The 16,660-nt window shown below is 39.1% G+C and overlaps 1 long non-coding RNA gene across 2 annotated transcripts in view; it reads left to right on the forward strand.

Moving 5' to 3' along the window:
* The first annotated feature begins 288 nt into the window (after nucleotides 1-288).
* LOC118253995 (uncharacterized) overlaps nucleotides 289-16,660 on the forward strand; it is a 59,065-nt gene continuing 42,693 nt past the window's right edge. Inside the window, exons 1-2 of one of the 2 annotated variants that reach the window (XR_007708983.1) lie at nucleotides 289-392; nucleotides 489-579. This is a non-coding gene — a long non-coding RNA (uncharacterized LOC118253995). Of the gene's footprint in view, nucleotides 580-16,660 lie in introns of both variants that reach the window. The other variant, XR_004780569.2, reaches the window with a different exon arrangement.

Below are 16,660 nucleotides of genomic sequence, written 5' to 3' on the forward strand. Positions count from 1 at the left end.
AAGCTCTTGGATTCTATCGAAGTAGTAGAGACTGTAGAAAGTATTCTAAGATGAATCAGAATAGATCCATTTCTGTATTTTCAGAGGAAAATGTAAATATTTCATGTATTCTTCATGAGATAAGTATGTGCCTCCTTTGGATGTGCTGGAAGGAAATTCAGATTCTTTGGATAATTCAAATTTTTAAGGCAGTAGTTTATCAATTATTTTTGTATTTGAAAAAGAGAATAAATTTGTTGCGCCAAGTTCTATTTTTTTTTCTGCATAGCAACGTTGTAAGGAAAAAAATACAGACACTAGCTAATGTGACAGTGAGCTGTAAAAGTCTCCTTCCAAAACAGACCAAGGAGAGAGGAGCCATCAGTCCTGCGTGGCCTTCTGCACTGCGGGAAGTAGGGCATTTTATTACAGAACGGCAGGTTGTCACAAAAGCTGATGCTACAGTCACTTCTTAGCTTGGCAGTTACAGAGTTAATTTTCTGGGACAGTATTTTCCCAGGTGGAAAGGCAGCAGAGAAGAGAAGTATACCTGGGAGAAGAGGTATTGGGTGGTTGCATAAATGCTTCGATTGGAGCCAGGTGGGTTGGATTCTGAGTGCTACAGGAAATTCCTGGGCAAAGCAGAAACAGAGATGGTTGGGTCTGTATCGTTTTAACTATTTTGAAAACCTTCTATACTGCATATATGCTTCTTCTATTTTTATTTTTATTTTATTTTAATTATATAATTTTGTCTCTTGTTGTCCTTCCATGGATTTCTGCTGTTCTGCTTTTGAATTGCTCTGTGGGTAACTGGTAAGAATGAGGGAATTAATGGTTGAAGATTGCAAGCTGTTGAGCAGGGTGTTTTCACTGGGAGAGCAGTGCTAACACGTGGTCTTCTTAATGTTTTATTGGTATAGATACTTTAAAAACTCGTATTCAAGAGACAACGCTATTTTACAATAAAAGTTTCTTAATGGTTATGGTATTCTCTTAAATGTGGTTTCTTCTGCAAATGTGTATTTTTACTTTTTAAAAACTATTAGCACAATACGGGAGCGCACGATTCAAATGGAGAACTCTGAATGCTGGCGTAGTACGTCAGAGAACAGAGAGAGTCTTCTCTTGGTATACAGCTGCATACTGCCATATGGCTGATTCTCTGGGAAAGTTCGTGTTAGTGCTCATGGGGACTTTGCCAAGTGTGCAACTCAGCGTGATGCTCTGGAGAGAGCCTCTCCTACTTGGAATTGGAGAAACTCTTGAGGGAGGGGAGAGAAACAGGGAAAGGTTATTATGAAGGTTGCAAAGACTTGCTTTAAAGAGGGTTTTAATATTTGTGTACATATCTATTTACATTTGCACATATATAAAAAGGCTGTGGTGTCTTCCAGTCTCATGAAGATAAGAGCTTAACAGTAGTTGCACTGCTACTTTACATCCATTTCTGCTTTGATGATTATAGGTTCCTGCTCTGCTGTTATGTTTTGGCAGTCAGTGAGTCTGTGCATTTCCTCCCTTCCTCCACCAGGCACCATTTCTTTCTTTGCGAGATGTGCTGGGAGTACAGTGATTGTTATCATCCTGAATACTTAGTACCAAATTAGATGTGTTTTTTTTTTTTTTCCGGTCGCTGCTCTGAGCAGCAGCTGTCTTGGTTGGATAATAGCTTACTTTGTTTGATACAGTTGGATGAGAAATTGAACAAAACAGGGAAAAATCAATAATTCTCCCTGTAATGAAAGGGATGTGTATCAAGGATAGTTTTCGTAGATACGTGCGTTGAATCATCTCATATGCGACCAAATATTAGGTAAATTCCTTCTATTCTTATTCAGAGGAGTAGTTCCAGATAGTCAAGAAGTAAACCTAAAGAACAGAGTTTAACTTTCCTTTCTGTACTATAGCTCACCAAAACAGGTACTGATAAATTTTTTAAGTGGCTGCAGATGTTTGGATATTTAGTATAAAAGAGACTTGATTTATTCGCCCCCCCCCCCCCCAAAATAATACTACTCAAAAGTGCATAGTCTGTACACCTCTAAATTCATTTTGGAAATTTTAGGCTTTAAAAGACAAGTGTTATATCTTACACTGTTTCCCCAAAGAAATTGTTGGGTGTCTATTTGTTATTATTTAATATTTGCAGTTCTTCTGTTGCCTTGGATGTAGTCAAGATTCTTTGGGAGGGATGGGGAAGAGATATTTCTGAGGAAAAAAAAATGACAGAAAATGTTAACCTTTTCTATCATTCACTTCCTTCCATAGACAAGGGAAGCGACTTCCCTTTGTGTTTTGATTTGCTTCTTTTCAGGTTAAGTAAGACAAACAGAGAGGTCAGCATGGTTTTCTCCTGATCTAATGCTAAACCTACAGGAGCTGTCTGGTGTGTGAACCTGGTGGGTCAACACGGGTGAGCTTGTTCTAAAGTCTTGAAAAAAGAGACAGTAAAAATAATATAAATAACTTGGCAAATAGCAAGGAGGAGAAAGATTATTAAAAATATATGTAGAATCCAAGAGAGTCCAACAAATCTTGGAGACATATCACTTGGACAGAACCTGGTGCAGACACAACCAGGTGGAATATGGACATTTTCTTTATTCTTTGTTTCTTAAATCTGAGGGGGGGGGAAGCCCCAAGACTAACAAGAGAGTTTGAAAGAGACCTGTGAAATCTTTCTTTCTCTTGTCCTAAAAGCCTTCCTTGTCCATGCTGAGGTTAAACTGATCAAGAGCCTAAATCAACAAGACCAATATGAGTGTCATGAGTGTCCAGGAAGTCATTAAGGGTGGTGTGATATTTTTTAAGCCCTTTCCTCTCTGGGTGTTTCTGTTTTAATAGCACACATTTTAAGGACAACTGCATGTGTGAAGTGAAGGTGCCTTTTCCCTTTTTATTTTCCTCCCTCTCTTCTGTCTTCCTTTTAGAAATCTTTTGCAGACTGTCACCTCTAAATCATGCTTAGAGGCTTCTGATCTCTGAAATATACACTACGGTGGCTTGTGCCACTGCTTTCTATTGTAATATACTAAGCCATTTAACACATGGTTGTCCCTTCAGTGAGCTGCTGGAAGGCCTTCTTTAGCTTACAGTGTTTGGGAACTTGAGGTCTTGACTCTAAATGCAGAGATGATTCTAGTATGCAGAAAGCAATTACCAGCCTTGGAACCTGTCCAGAACAGTGAGGTTAGCAGCATTCCTCCTTTCAATAGTGCCCTGGTAATATTAATAATCAAAAGCTCTGTTAGTATATCTTCCTGGAGACATGCATTCTAATAGGCAGTCATGGTCATATACTTACTCTTCTCAGTTTTCATTTGAATATATATGAATACTTTTAACACCAGGCAGAGCAGGTTGAACAGGGAACTTGCAGATAGATGTGCAGCATGGAGACTTATGGAATGCATGCAATGATAAAATGGGAGCAGGTAAATTATGGCTGCTGTAGTGTATAATCTGCACTATTATCATAATTGCTATCTGCATTATCTTCTGAATGGAGATGAAAATATTTTATATAACAGAATTAAATACCAGTGTTTGTTGTACTATATTTAATACTTTGATACCTGATAAGTAAGTTATGCTGTAAAGAATAACTCAGGTGGAATTTAGATCACTGCTTATAAAAGCTCTGAGATGCAATGTCTGAAGTTTGAGTGTTGCCAAGGCTTCTAGAATACTTTGTGAATGCAAGACCTTGAAATTGAAGTTAATTAAAGAGCACTACTAATGAAATAATAGGGTTGTTAATTCTCTTTTACAAAATTGTTCCAAACTATGACTCTATTCCACTATCCTGGTGTTTGTTGTGATTAAATGTCTCATGGCCAATTAGCTCCTAAGTCTCGGTGTGCCATTCTGCTATAAACTATTTCCTTGTTCGTGTACTGAAGTGGGTTTTCTGCTCTGGTGCACTTAGCAGTAGTCAAAGGAGGTGTCTTTCAGTTTTCTGCTCGTGAAGACCTCTGTGCCTTCAGCTTCACAACAGGCTATTGGAGTTCACATTTCTGGGGTCAAAAATAAGCAGCTCTATGTGTGGGATTTGCAGCTGCTGATAAACAGCATTTATCTGGCAATTTTAAGAAAACTCTCTTGCAGTTGTATTTCGGTTCTTTCTAATATGTGACTCAAATGTTAATGCATTACATCAAAGGCCTGATAACACCTCAAAGACTATCTATGGTTGCGGCCTTTCTGTACGGACAGACTCAGTCTCCTCTGTCGGGGCATTTTCCTTTTGTTCTTCCCAAGATTTGCTGACAGCACAGGTTCTTGGTGGGTGTGGAAGACTCAGGCAGGATAAAAATGGTAGTAAAAAGCATAAATCTTACTTCCTCTGCAATAGCTGGGGATGAGTTCTGTCTTCTGGCTTTGTTAGCAAGGTTCTCATGTTCATTTTGCATCAACAGGGAAGGAGAGTAAGATGGAGAGGTTAAGCATTTAATCAGCCACAACTTCAGGAGATGTTAGCTCAAGCTCCGATGTTGTGCGTGCTTCCTCTGACACTGCCAGTGTCACTGGCATGGGTTTTACTCATGTATTTTGTGCTGTTCTCAGATGAATACATTTCAAATTGGTCAGGTAAAGGATATGGGAGAGAAATGTTTTACCCTCCATGTAACCATCCATTAAAGAAAAGAACAATCAAGATAAACTCATGGAAATGGGTGATAGAGTTGATACTGTACAGGAACAGCACGGGGTCTCCTGTGTTCACAGACACCGGTGTGATCCCTGCAGTAAAGCTAGAGTACCGAGTTTCTCATGGAGTATTAAATGCATATTTTACCCTACCTTCAAACTGGAAAATATCCAGTCACTCATGAGAACTGTTCACATTTTATGTACCTAACTTGCTATGCCTTTATGGCTTGCAGGCAAACTTACTGTGTATGTGGGGGTCATGAAGCAAGCGGAGAGGATCTCACACCTGGTTATCTTGCCTGTGTCATGTACGGACCCAGCTATTTCCATCCTCCTGACATGGGTGGGATGAATGGTGTTCTTTGGTTAGTGTGTGCTTCACCCTGAGTGGTGAAGAACTTCTGGAGAAGGAAGGGGAGGTGTTGGTTAAAACACGTACCCCAGTAGTTGCGTATTTGTGTTTTGGTGTCTGCTTAACAAGACAGGGAAGTAGGAAAAAACTTAGAGGACCAAAAGCAGAAATGTTATGAAAAACAAAGAAAAGGCATCCTACTGTGATGATTGAAGTCGTCCCTTTTTCTTCATAATCTGCTCTGCAAGGAGCAGCCCTTCTGCTATGACTATTAGAGATGCTGCATGTTATCAGACCCACTGCCTGGAGCTCTTGGGACAAAGAGGTTTGTCTGTCTCACTAGTTACGGTCTGTTCTACTAGCGGTTGCTGGCACGTGCTTGTGATAAAGCTCTTTGTATGCAAACAAAAAGCATGTTACGCTTTGATTCACAGGATATTAAATCTCATGTAGGCTCAAAGGAGCAATTTGCTGTGTGGCACAGAATGACCTGTCCAACTGTAGCTGGTGACCTTTATCCAAATGCAAAACCTTCTTAGAAACATCTGCCTTAAATGAGGAAGATTTCTTGAACACTAATGTTGAATACTTAAATGTGGGGAACTGTAATGCGTTTTGATTAAATGAGAACAGTTCCTGTAAAGTTTTGGGAACATTTCATTACCATATTACAAGCCACAGTAGAAAGCAGTAGGAGTTGGTTAGCTTTGTTCACTTTTGGATTTTCTTCCCAGTTACAGAAGCATGGATGCAGCACGCCCTGGAATTCTGGTGCTCAGGTCTCCAAGGACTTTCCCAGTTACTGAAGTTTAATGGGTATATAAATGTCGTGCAACAATTGGATTCCAAAGGGCACGTAAAAATGTTGAATGGTATATAAACAACCAAAGCTGGATCCAAAGCTCATTGAAGTCAGCAGGGGTTTCCTAAGTAGGCTTTGATAGATGCTAGTTCTGTCACCTACTGATTTGAACATGTGTATGTGTGTCTGTTATTCCCCCCATCTACGTGTGTCACACTAAAGACACGAGACTATGCCTGTGTGCTTCTAGTATAATATATGTAATTTTTATATATAATAATTTTACATATTTCATGACATTATATATTCTGAAATAAACTGAATACCTCATTTGGCAAATAAAAAACTTTATAATGTTTTCCATCAAAGGTGCTAAATATCCAGTAGTTACTTCCACGTAAGTTCATATGAATGAGATTGTTAGCCTGAAGATTTGAATGACTTGAATCATCCAAATGCACAGTTAGGGGTTTATATTTTATCAGTAGTTCGTTAGTCTATAGTTACATGTGCACCTCTTTGCTAGGCTAAGCAGTTCCTTCCTGCAGGTGTTCATCCCTGCCTTTCATAAAGGGGCTGTACAGGTTAACATGCAGGGCCTTGGAGCAAATGGGTGGGCAGGGCAGCTGCTGCTCAGGCTGTTGTGGGGGGCAGTAATGTCTGACTGCGGTTTTGTTTCCTTTGGATCACTCTCTTACAAAACAATTACCAAATGGGTAATATAATTCTTATCCTTTACACTTTTTTTTAAGTGATCACTGCAGACATAGTAGGATGCATTTGGAATGCTTCAGACTTTTTGTCTAATGTGCCTTTTTCCTTAGGCTTGTTTTCCTTCTTAAGAAAGATGAATTGTTGAATATATTTACATGCCGTTGTGCTTGCAATTATGTATTCACAGATTTTTTTTGTCTACACACAACTAGCTGGGCGTAGATACCCATTTTTAATAAGAAAGTGGCAAGATTTCAAGACATTGTTTTCTGATTTTCTGTTTATAACAACAAAAAAAATGTCATTCTCCCCAAGGAATTACAAACGGAGATGAGGCAGATTGAGGGCAAGCTTGTGGTAACAAACAACTTCTGAATAATTTCATTTCAGATGCTCAGTGATGACTTTGAAAACTTTGCAGGTAAAACACAAACTTTTCAAGTAAAACCAAAACACATCAGATCAACAATTCCCTGTGAGTGCATGTTCATTTTGCTTTTTCCGCTTTGTTACTGTGCGACAAGAAAAATCTCAAATCATTCTGATACCCTGTTCATGCAGAAAACTTCAACAGTTGAATGTATTTCTGTTCTTAAATCAGACTTTCTTAATTAAATCTCAGATCTTGTGCAATGGTTTCTCTTGGTTTTGTAAGAGGACGGTAGCATTGAGATATTTGGAAAGAAGGCTTGAGAACGTGTGATAAGCTATAGAATACTGAGTCTCTTGTTCTCATTGTTACCCCACACAGCTTTGAAAGAAACTTTGGCAAAGTTCTTCATGTATCTGAAACTTTTTAAAGGTGGTTAAATAGTTAACTAAAGGTTCTTCCATGATGCTGGTCAAATTGGGAATAAAAGCTGTCTTTTTCAAGTCTACAAGCTTGCATAAGAAAAAAATTCTCGAGTCTTCTTACCACGTCTTAGAACTAGGCTCAAGTTTTTTGTTCCCTGTCCCCTCCCGGTCCCCCTTTCCCCCTTCAATGCAGGGTCCTTTGGTTTAGTGAGACCGGTGGAGGGAAGCTGTCTGGAGCTGGTTTTGCCCATTGCGTCTGGCTGATCTACCCTAAGCTTTGTACATTAGAACATTGCGTATCTGCTGTGGAGGAGCTGGCTGAAATAAACTGCCTTGTAGTGCTCGTGCAGAGGTAGTCAGCAAGCTCCTGATCCTGTTAAAGGAGCAGCCGTGTGGCTGTTTAATAGCTCCGTCCATTAGGCCTCACTGTCTTGGTTGTGCAGATGTAATCGATGTTCTGACCTCTCTGTCCTGAAGTTATCATAATCTTGTTTCCTACTGCAGACTTCAGTAGAGTATAAAGTATTTCTAAATTGGCTAATCTTTGGCCAAAGTTGTTTGTAAACCCATGCAGATCTTCTAGTGGTTTCTAACAGTCCCAGCTGTTGCTTCCACTGTTAATATCCCATAGTTCCTTCAGGCCAGTGTCAGCTGGTAAGATATTTTGCTCGTTAGTGTTGAATTCTGAGTCCTAAAGCAGGTAATTTTTTTTTCCCCCTCTCAGCACGTAGTGCTCATCTCCTGGATGTTGTAGTGGAGTTAAAGCAGCATTCATAACTCATCTCTCATTGCTTTGAAGAAGCAGATATAATCATAGCAGAATCAAAAAATGAATGTTAAAAAGGAGGCAAAAGGGTGAAATATATTACACTGATGACATTATGGCAACATAATGAAGAAACTGAAAGGCACAAAATGAGATCTTATATTTTCCTTAAGTTTAGTAAACCCATTCTTTTGAGCTTTATGGATGTGATGAACATCAATAAGATTGATTAAAAAAGGCTGTAGAATGTTAAAATTATACCACGTTGCTTGCAGCTCCAGTATTATTCATGCTTACAATGGGCCATTATCTATACGCTGTTCTTTACAGGGAAAATAATAAATTAATTGCTTTCTTCTGGTTTTACCTTGCCTAAAGCTTGTCAACAACTTGTCTTTAAAGATTTCTGCAATTACCATTTGCATAGTAAAATCGTCTTCTTCAGCCGGGCAGAATCTTTGCCATAAGCCTTGTTTCTTCTGAATAATTTGCTCTGCTTGCTTACAGCACACAACCTGCTGCAGTTTGATAGGAGCCATAGGAAAGGGAGTGTAGCAAGCGGCAAGGCATACTGGGGACAGACCTCTTAGGGGTGGCAGGGGCTGGAGGGACAAGGACAACTGAGCTGTTCCAGCTGAAGCTGTTAGAAGCCTTGCCATTACTATTATAACAGAAACCAAATCGAAGCCTATGGCAGCCGCAGGTCATGTGGCACTTGTTTTGTGTTTTGCAGGAAGTTTGATTATTTAAGCCGCCTTAAACCTCATACTCCCATCTACGGGCTGCAAGGAGCTCGCACAGAGAACGAGTTCCCCTTGACTGCGTATCAGAAAAGTAAAATCTGTTTTCCTTCCAAAACACTTCTTCATCTGAAAGAATAATGAGAAGGACTAGAGATGATGTAAGGTTGATTTGAAGAGAAGCAAAGCTGAGGAGGAATGGTCAGGCTGTATTTATGTCTATTTAACTTAACAATAGAGTTGTGTTTCTCGGAGGAGAATGCTCACATGAGGCAAATGTAAGGGGATTAAAAAGGGAATTTAATCTTTCATCAATTTCTCTGTGGAGCTGAAAATGTTTGGGTAATTAAACTGTTTACCTATGTTTTGTGTGCCTGCTGTTACAGCTGGATGTTGTCACCCTCATTTTTTCAACTGTATAATTTACTGCATTAGCAACTTGCTGAGACTTGCAGCAAACACATCTACCCTTGGAACGAGAAGTCTTTTTGTACTCCGTGCACAGGCTTCAGGAAGCCTCTGAGGGAGAAGGATCATTTTGTTTCATATGATATGTACATTTTTAAATTATTTGTTCCGAATTGTGACTGGGAAGGCAGGAGGAACGTCTCTCCTTTCAGATGATGAAGGGATATCTGGGCAATTGAAGAGCTGTAGGGAAGCCAGCCAAGACATTGCTCAGAAACCTGCTCCTGCTACTCTGAGTGTCTGACTAGATACCCTGTAAACTGAAAAAGGACTATGTTTTATTTGCATCATGTGCATGCCTCGTGATTTCCTGAGGTTAACTTGGGTATTATCTTTTCTGAACAGGAGGCTGTTGTGCTCCTTCCACTGCTTTTTGCGTGGTGATGTCGGGAGGGAAGGCAGCCAGGCCCCAGTGGGAAGGAGCCGTAGCAGGCACAGGTGGGCAGGGCCTCCTGCAGCTCCCACAGGGCTTCACCCCCTTCCTGACCCCTCAAGTATTCCCTTAGTATTTTTCACCCTGTACCGCCACCTCTTTCTCCAGTTCTGTTTCACTTAGCCTTTGCTGTTTTTTTTTTTTTAATTTCTTTACCTGATGTTTAATAACTCCTCCCTGCACCTGAGAGAAAGAGCTGATGCTTGTCCAAGTTCGTTTGTGTGATAATTTTTTTTCTTTACAAGAGAAGGTCTTCAGGGCAGGAAGACTTCCCTACCCTGGGTGCCTAGCATAATGGATTCTATTTATGACTGCCCCTATAAATGCAACTAATAGGCTTAATTAACAACATTACTTGACTTGAAAAATCAATAGAAAATTAACCCTTACCACTCTGAAAACTCAAAATTAATTTCAAGAGCTGCTATTTTTAAAGGAGTCCGCTGCTTACAGCTAAAGAAAAGCATCTTTGGAACGTATCAGTTTGAGAAGTGGGCACAGTTTCTCCTTTCCATCTTCTCTAGTAGAAATAGAAGCACTCCCTTAGCATGTAAATGCCATAAGACACTTTTTTTTCTGTTTGTGTTAATGGTTTTCACAAGATTTATACACAGAAGCAGATATGAAAACCACTGTTTCACACTTAACTTGCTTTCATGTGCTTCCTGATGCTTTATGGGAAAGAGTGCCAAAGACTGCCAGTGAAATTAAACTTTTAGAAGCAGGCATAAAGAAATGAGACTTCTCAGCCACGGAAACATGGTTGTGAACATCTATGGCTTCTCTGTGAATGGAACAGCATCTAGAAAGCTAGCAAGCCAGAGTGATGGAAGGCAGACCAATCTATTTACTGAAGCTGAGCAGGATAAGATATGTATTAACGCACAGTAAATATTTGTGTGTATTTAAGTTCCTTGAATAATCCCCGAGGAACAGTAGTGCTGAGACAGTGCCATGCCAGTCTCTGCCCCAGGCTAAGGAAGAAGAAGGAAAGAAGCACGGGACACTGAACAGTTTATGCAAAACCTGAAAACCAAACCAAAATAGCCCAGCAGATTCACAATGAACATCCTGGGCAAAGACAAGCCTGAGCCAACCAAATTCCTTTTTATCCTGATATGATGAGATACTTGCTAGGTGGCTTTGCAGATACCTCCTCTAGTCTGTGGCTGCTATTCCCAGCAGGACTGCTAATGCGATATCACACTGAGAAATGCCCGTGCAGCACTGTATAGGGGCCTTGAAATGCTTGAAATATGAACCAGGACTTGCTGGTACTGTGTCTGATCTTGATACAGTTTGAATTGGTAGCTTTTTATTATTATTATTTTATTTTTTGCATTACATTTATATTAAGAAGGGAAATTCATGTTCTTTGCTATTAAAAGCTTGTATGTATTTTTCATGTGGAGGCAGACTTGATTTCAGTGCTTATTTACTAACCTCAAAGTGTTATTTTGGTCTGTTTCTATGTTACTGTGTATGTTATTCTACGTTATTTTTTCTCTACCAAAAATCATACAGAAAACAGTTCAGTTATTCATTTCAACAGACTTTGCAAAGTAAGAAACAAAGAAAGAAAAACTTCTATGGAGTATACTGTAATTTAAAAATATATATATATATACTTCTAAGTTGCTCCTGAAAAAACAGAAGCAAAACCAACCAACCAACCAGTGTCTGAAGCTTGAAGCCCAATCTGTTTCTATTGTTAAATCGAAAAATACTTGGTAACTTCTAAAACTTGTGAGAAAAGCTCTTTTCAACTACAGCCAGTTCTGAGCCAGCTGTGCTCCACTGTGGGCAATGCCATGCTGATTTTATTCCTTCTATTTTGGAAGGCAGGAGTCAATGAGATATGCAGGTTTTAAACAACACCATGTGGTAGCATTGTACAAAGATACTAATTAAGGTAAAATGATTCTGGTAGAGATCATGCAGGCACATAAAAGGGAGTAGTCCTGGGGAAACAGAAGAGTTTATGAATACTTATTTGGATTTATTGCATCTACAAAACACATTAGAACCCTAAAAAATGCCATACCTATAAAACTGAATGAGCAAACAAACTGTATACAAAGGTACTTAAGGTTGCTGAGGGCCACCTTCTTGAAAGAGAGAAAATAGGAGGAAAGAATTATATGTTCTTTCATGCTGCAGTGGTGCTGACAGTCATTTGTTTGAGACTCTGAAAGCTTTTATTCCTCCTTGCATGCAGTATCAATATTCATCCAAGCTTCTGCACCTCATCCTCAGCACAGGAGCCTTGTTGCAGCATTTATTTTATTTTATTTTTTTACTACTTTGGGGAAGCTACTTTACCTTTATGTCAATGAGGATATTGCTAGGGGTTTGTTCAGAAGCTGATCTGTGCAAAAGCTCAGCAGTTCAATTATTTATGCTCCCTTTTAAGGGAGATGATCAAAGTAGTAGATGGGGAGCCATGAGTGCACCAAACCAAGGAGGAAGCAAGTGAATGTGGACAGGAGCACAAGAAAATTTCCTTTTCTTCCTTCAGTCTGATCAGAGCGTAGGGAAGAATCAGGTTGGAAAGCAGCTGGTTTGTAGTCTCTGTGCGATGGGAAGCTCTGGCTGGTGTTGATGACAGAGCCTTGTAATGAGAGGGCTCATGGCTCTGTTGTGTCCACATATACCTGAAACCTTCTGTGCTGGGAATGAAAGGGGAAAGCAGAATAGGGAATGAAAGGGGAAAGGAGAATACTGGCATTTGGGTTTAGTTGTAAGTGATACCTGTATGGTACAGGAATATAATTACCTACTGTAAGCCCTGTTTTCACTTATCCCAGTGTTGGTTTTGTTATACAGAAGTGTGAGAATAGGCTGCATTATGTATTTGTATCAGGGTAAAATCTGAACTTTAGGAGCTTATTAGCTTGTGCCAGTTCTCTCTGTTCTTGGCTTTTAAGGACCAAGAGGACCACCGTGTTCATCCTGTCTGCAGTCCTGCAGGTGATAGGTTTCATGCAGTAATTCTTGGAACCAGACAGTAACTTCCAGCACAACTGGACTGTAATTTCATGGCTTCTGCAAGAGCTATTGCCAGATTTAACTACAGCATTTTACAGATGAAGGATAAACTTCTTCACGAGGCACTTCTTCCCTAACTGTACAAAACCTTTGAAAACAAACCATATGTGCCATGCTGTGCAATTATTATAAACAAAGCCCAACAACAACAAAACAAACAAAAAACATACCAACCCTTTTAGAAATGTCTGTTGTATTTTTTGGGGGGTAACCCGTGACCAATCAAGAGTTTAATTCTTTTAGATCTGGTGGCATCTAAGCTTTGGACTGGGGAGTTCTAATACACCTGTGCTCTTTTAATGCCTATAGAAACTGTTTTTTGCAAATATTGCAAACTGTTGGCATTTCTGGCCTTCAGCAGGTCTATTTCCTCATTAGTGTGTTTTGGTTTTCCGTCTGTTTTGTTTTGGATTACACTTCAAATCTACACATCTGATATAGTTTCGTATCTGTTTTGTAGGTGGCAGCTATTTAATTTAGGAGAAAACTGTCTGCTCTGGAACTCTGCAGCTCAATTACTAGTTGTTTCTAATAGAGATGTTTATGGGAATTGATACCTACTGCTTTCTCTAATGGTTCTACAATTCAAATTGCATGTAAAATATTTTCACTTTACTATGAAAAGTATTGTCTCCTTCCTAAGCTAAATTGCATTGTTACCTGAAACTTAACATTCTCTTATTAAATGCTGGAGTGTTTCAGATGTTTCGTATATTGGCTTCCTGAAGAAATGAGCCCTCTATAGTTTTAGTGTTCTCTCCTGCATTCAAATGCTTTCCCATATTTTATAGTAACTTTGAAGATTGTTTAAACTAATCCCTTTGCATAAATTGCAAGCCATGAATATTTCACCATGAGGAAAATAGTCAAGTGGATCTTTAAAGGGGGAATATGAAGATGGGCTGGGGTGAGAATGAGCAATAAAAGCTTTTCCGTCTAATGAACATCTAAGCTTTCTGAAAATATTTTTCTCAGAGCAGAGATGTAAAGTTCAAACCTTTGAATGATTTGTGAACTGAATCTAAAAACAGTATGCACTAGGTTAATCAAAATTCATTTAGTTATTGACATTTTACACTTGGAACAAAGATTAAAAATACCCTACAATTTTGAAGTCCAAATGAAGAAATGTGTTGCTATATGTCAATACATGACTTTCCAGCAACTTAGTTTTTCTGCTTTTTTCTTCCAGAGCAGAAAATTCATCAGAACAATAAAAAATAAATCTTAAAACTGCTTCCACAAAATGATTAGCAAATAAGCATCTTTTAAGAATTACTTAAAAATTAGAGTAGCTCTGGCTGAGATCCTTCGGAAAATGATGCAAAACCATTTGACCATTAACTAAGAACTTATTGTCTAGCATCTCCTTTGGTGATTCCCCCCCAAAACTGCCTGTATGTCTTAATCTTGAATGTTTGGTAATGTTTTGATGTTAGCTGCTACAACGTATGCATAGTTCTTTCCCTAACCAAGTAATTTTATGTAGTCAGTCACATAAAAACTACCAAATATCAGACGAGATCCTTAAAGAATCAATGTAATATTACACGGGGAATTGCTTCAGCCAGGAAGAATTTCTCCTGAAAAGTGAACCTTGCTAGAGGAATTGCTGATGCCTCCCCCTTCCCAGCAGCAGTATATGGCACTCAATTTAGCATAGGAATCAGCTCATCAAATCACTTAGGAAGACAGGTGCTTATGTGCTGCTGAATAGAAGCTCTTGTCGTTGTCTTTTCTTGCTTCATCTTCGTGTAGAGGAGCAGAAAGGAATTTCACGGTTTCCCAGGAATGCTGCAGCTGATGCCAATGCAAGGAGCCTTGTTATTAGGGTGATTGCCTGTCAAGTGCGCTCACTCTCAAGCTGCAATGACCTGATGCTAAACACTTCGAGCATCCAATGTCTGGCATGCAATTATTTATTTGTATGCTACATTCCTACCATGCATTTCAATCGATATTTTACTGAACCGGAGGCATTGTCTGAAAAGCTGAAAGCTATGTGTTTTATGTTAATTGACAACATAACGTCTGAATTTAGAAATACCTGGCATGAAGAAAATGTAAACCAGGATGATTGTGTGATTAAATAGTTGACTTTTATATTGTATATTAGTCATGCCATCATCCAATTAAAAGCATAATGGAAACAATAGTGATTTTTAATTTTTAAACCCGTGTGGGCTGCGTTAAGGGGATTATGGAGCTTTATGAAGTAATTTGCATAATATAATGATCGAGAATAGAATGAGTCAAAGCTGAGCTGCACATGGTAAATTAGACAACTTTTAATTTCTCCTTGAGATAACTTCGGACAATAAATTTTGAATATAAAATGCAATGGGAGCGTCTCCAAGTTGCGAAGATGTTTGCAGAGCATGGTTGTCATTTGTGCTCTTCGAAAAATTCCTTTCAGGCCAGGCTTTGGCTTTAGCATGTGAATATTGAGGTCAAGATGGCCTGCTGAGGGTTATGTGCTTTACTGGACTGGACTTTACTCTTTCTTCAGCTGAGGCTGATTTAAATAATAGTGGTTCCTCAATGCCAATAGCTGCCCCTATATCTGCTGCAGCCTGGTTGCTTACTACCATTAGTGAGCCTTATTCTCGTAATTAACCTGGTGATCTTCTGCTGCGAGATGGATAAAGATATAGTAGTGTGGCCTCTGATACCATTGGCAAAAGTCAAAGGAGTTGAATGCGGATGTTTGCCTATGTGACCAAAGAGCATCAGGCACAACTCAGTGCAATCTGAAGTGCCATGGGAGAGGTGTTGCATCTCTTTCCCATCTCCTTTGACGTTGACAATAACCACTACTCAGTCTATTCAGTTCAGTTCTGTTCCTTGCAAGACAGGGTATTTCAGGTATTAGGCTGTTAGTGCAGTGGAGCTGACGTTTTTATAGCAAGGCTTTTTGGTCTTGCTTGTATGAAAGTCTCAGCCCTCACATAAATCTTGTCAAAGGCAAAATGTTTTATATGTTGCATAAAATAGCTTCACATCTGCTGTTTTTAATGTTTGCACATTCAGAACTCCTTTTTTTAAAAAAAAACAAAAACAACATTTTGTAACCCAACATGTCCTTATTGTTCTATAATTCTTTAAAATTGTCTGATATTTTTAATTTTTATTCTGAAATTTCTGAAATTCTGAAATTTCTTGATCATTATATCATGTCACAGGGATCATGAGTGAAACTGACTGGCAAGGATCAGATTTATACCGGTACATTAATTACCTAGATTAAATGATCCCAGTGCTCAACTGTATCACAAAAGAGAGAAACAAGCCTCTTCATTTTTAACAGGAAATCCCTTAATGCAGCAATAGATTTATAGCTTAGCTTCTCTAAATTCATCAGTCAGAGTTTTGGTGGTTTAACACAAAGATGGTCACTCTGGGGATACCTGGCTGAAGGAGGGTCTGAATTAGTACTCCTGGAAGGGGATGATTTAAATGGCTTCCTCAAGTTGCAGGGGAGGCGTTTGTAAAGAAGCCCTAATGATGTATAAAACTAATTGAAATGTAAAGCTGTTTTTCCTGATATCCTATTGCATTTGACAGTCTCTTTCCTCCTTCATTATTATATGTGAATATAAGGAAGAAAAAGAGAGAATGGGCTACCAGTCTGCCTTTTTTTTATTTAATTTCTGAGGCTGATTCTGCATATTTTTCAGTGTAGAAATGCTAGTACTATAAAGAAGATACAAACTGCCTGAGCTTATCTGTACAAACAGATACAAAAATAGAAATGCTCTCTTTCCATGGAGCTCTGTTGGATGGTAGGGTGCATTTTGCAGAACCCTGGCTTTCAGAGCAGTGATACCACCTCCTTCCCTGCTCTCGCCAGTAGCTGATTGCTGTAACTCGGAGGTGTCAAAGGACAGGGACATGAGGATCGGTGTCC

This window comes from Cygnus atratus, chromosome 18 (genome assembly GCF_013377495.2).
Source record: "Cygnus atratus isolate AKBS03 ecotype Queensland, Australia chromosome 18, CAtr_DNAZoo_HiC_assembly, whole genome shotgun sequence".
Lineage (NCBI taxonomy): Eukaryota > Metazoa > Chordata > Aves > Anseriformes > Anatidae > Cygnus > Cygnus atratus.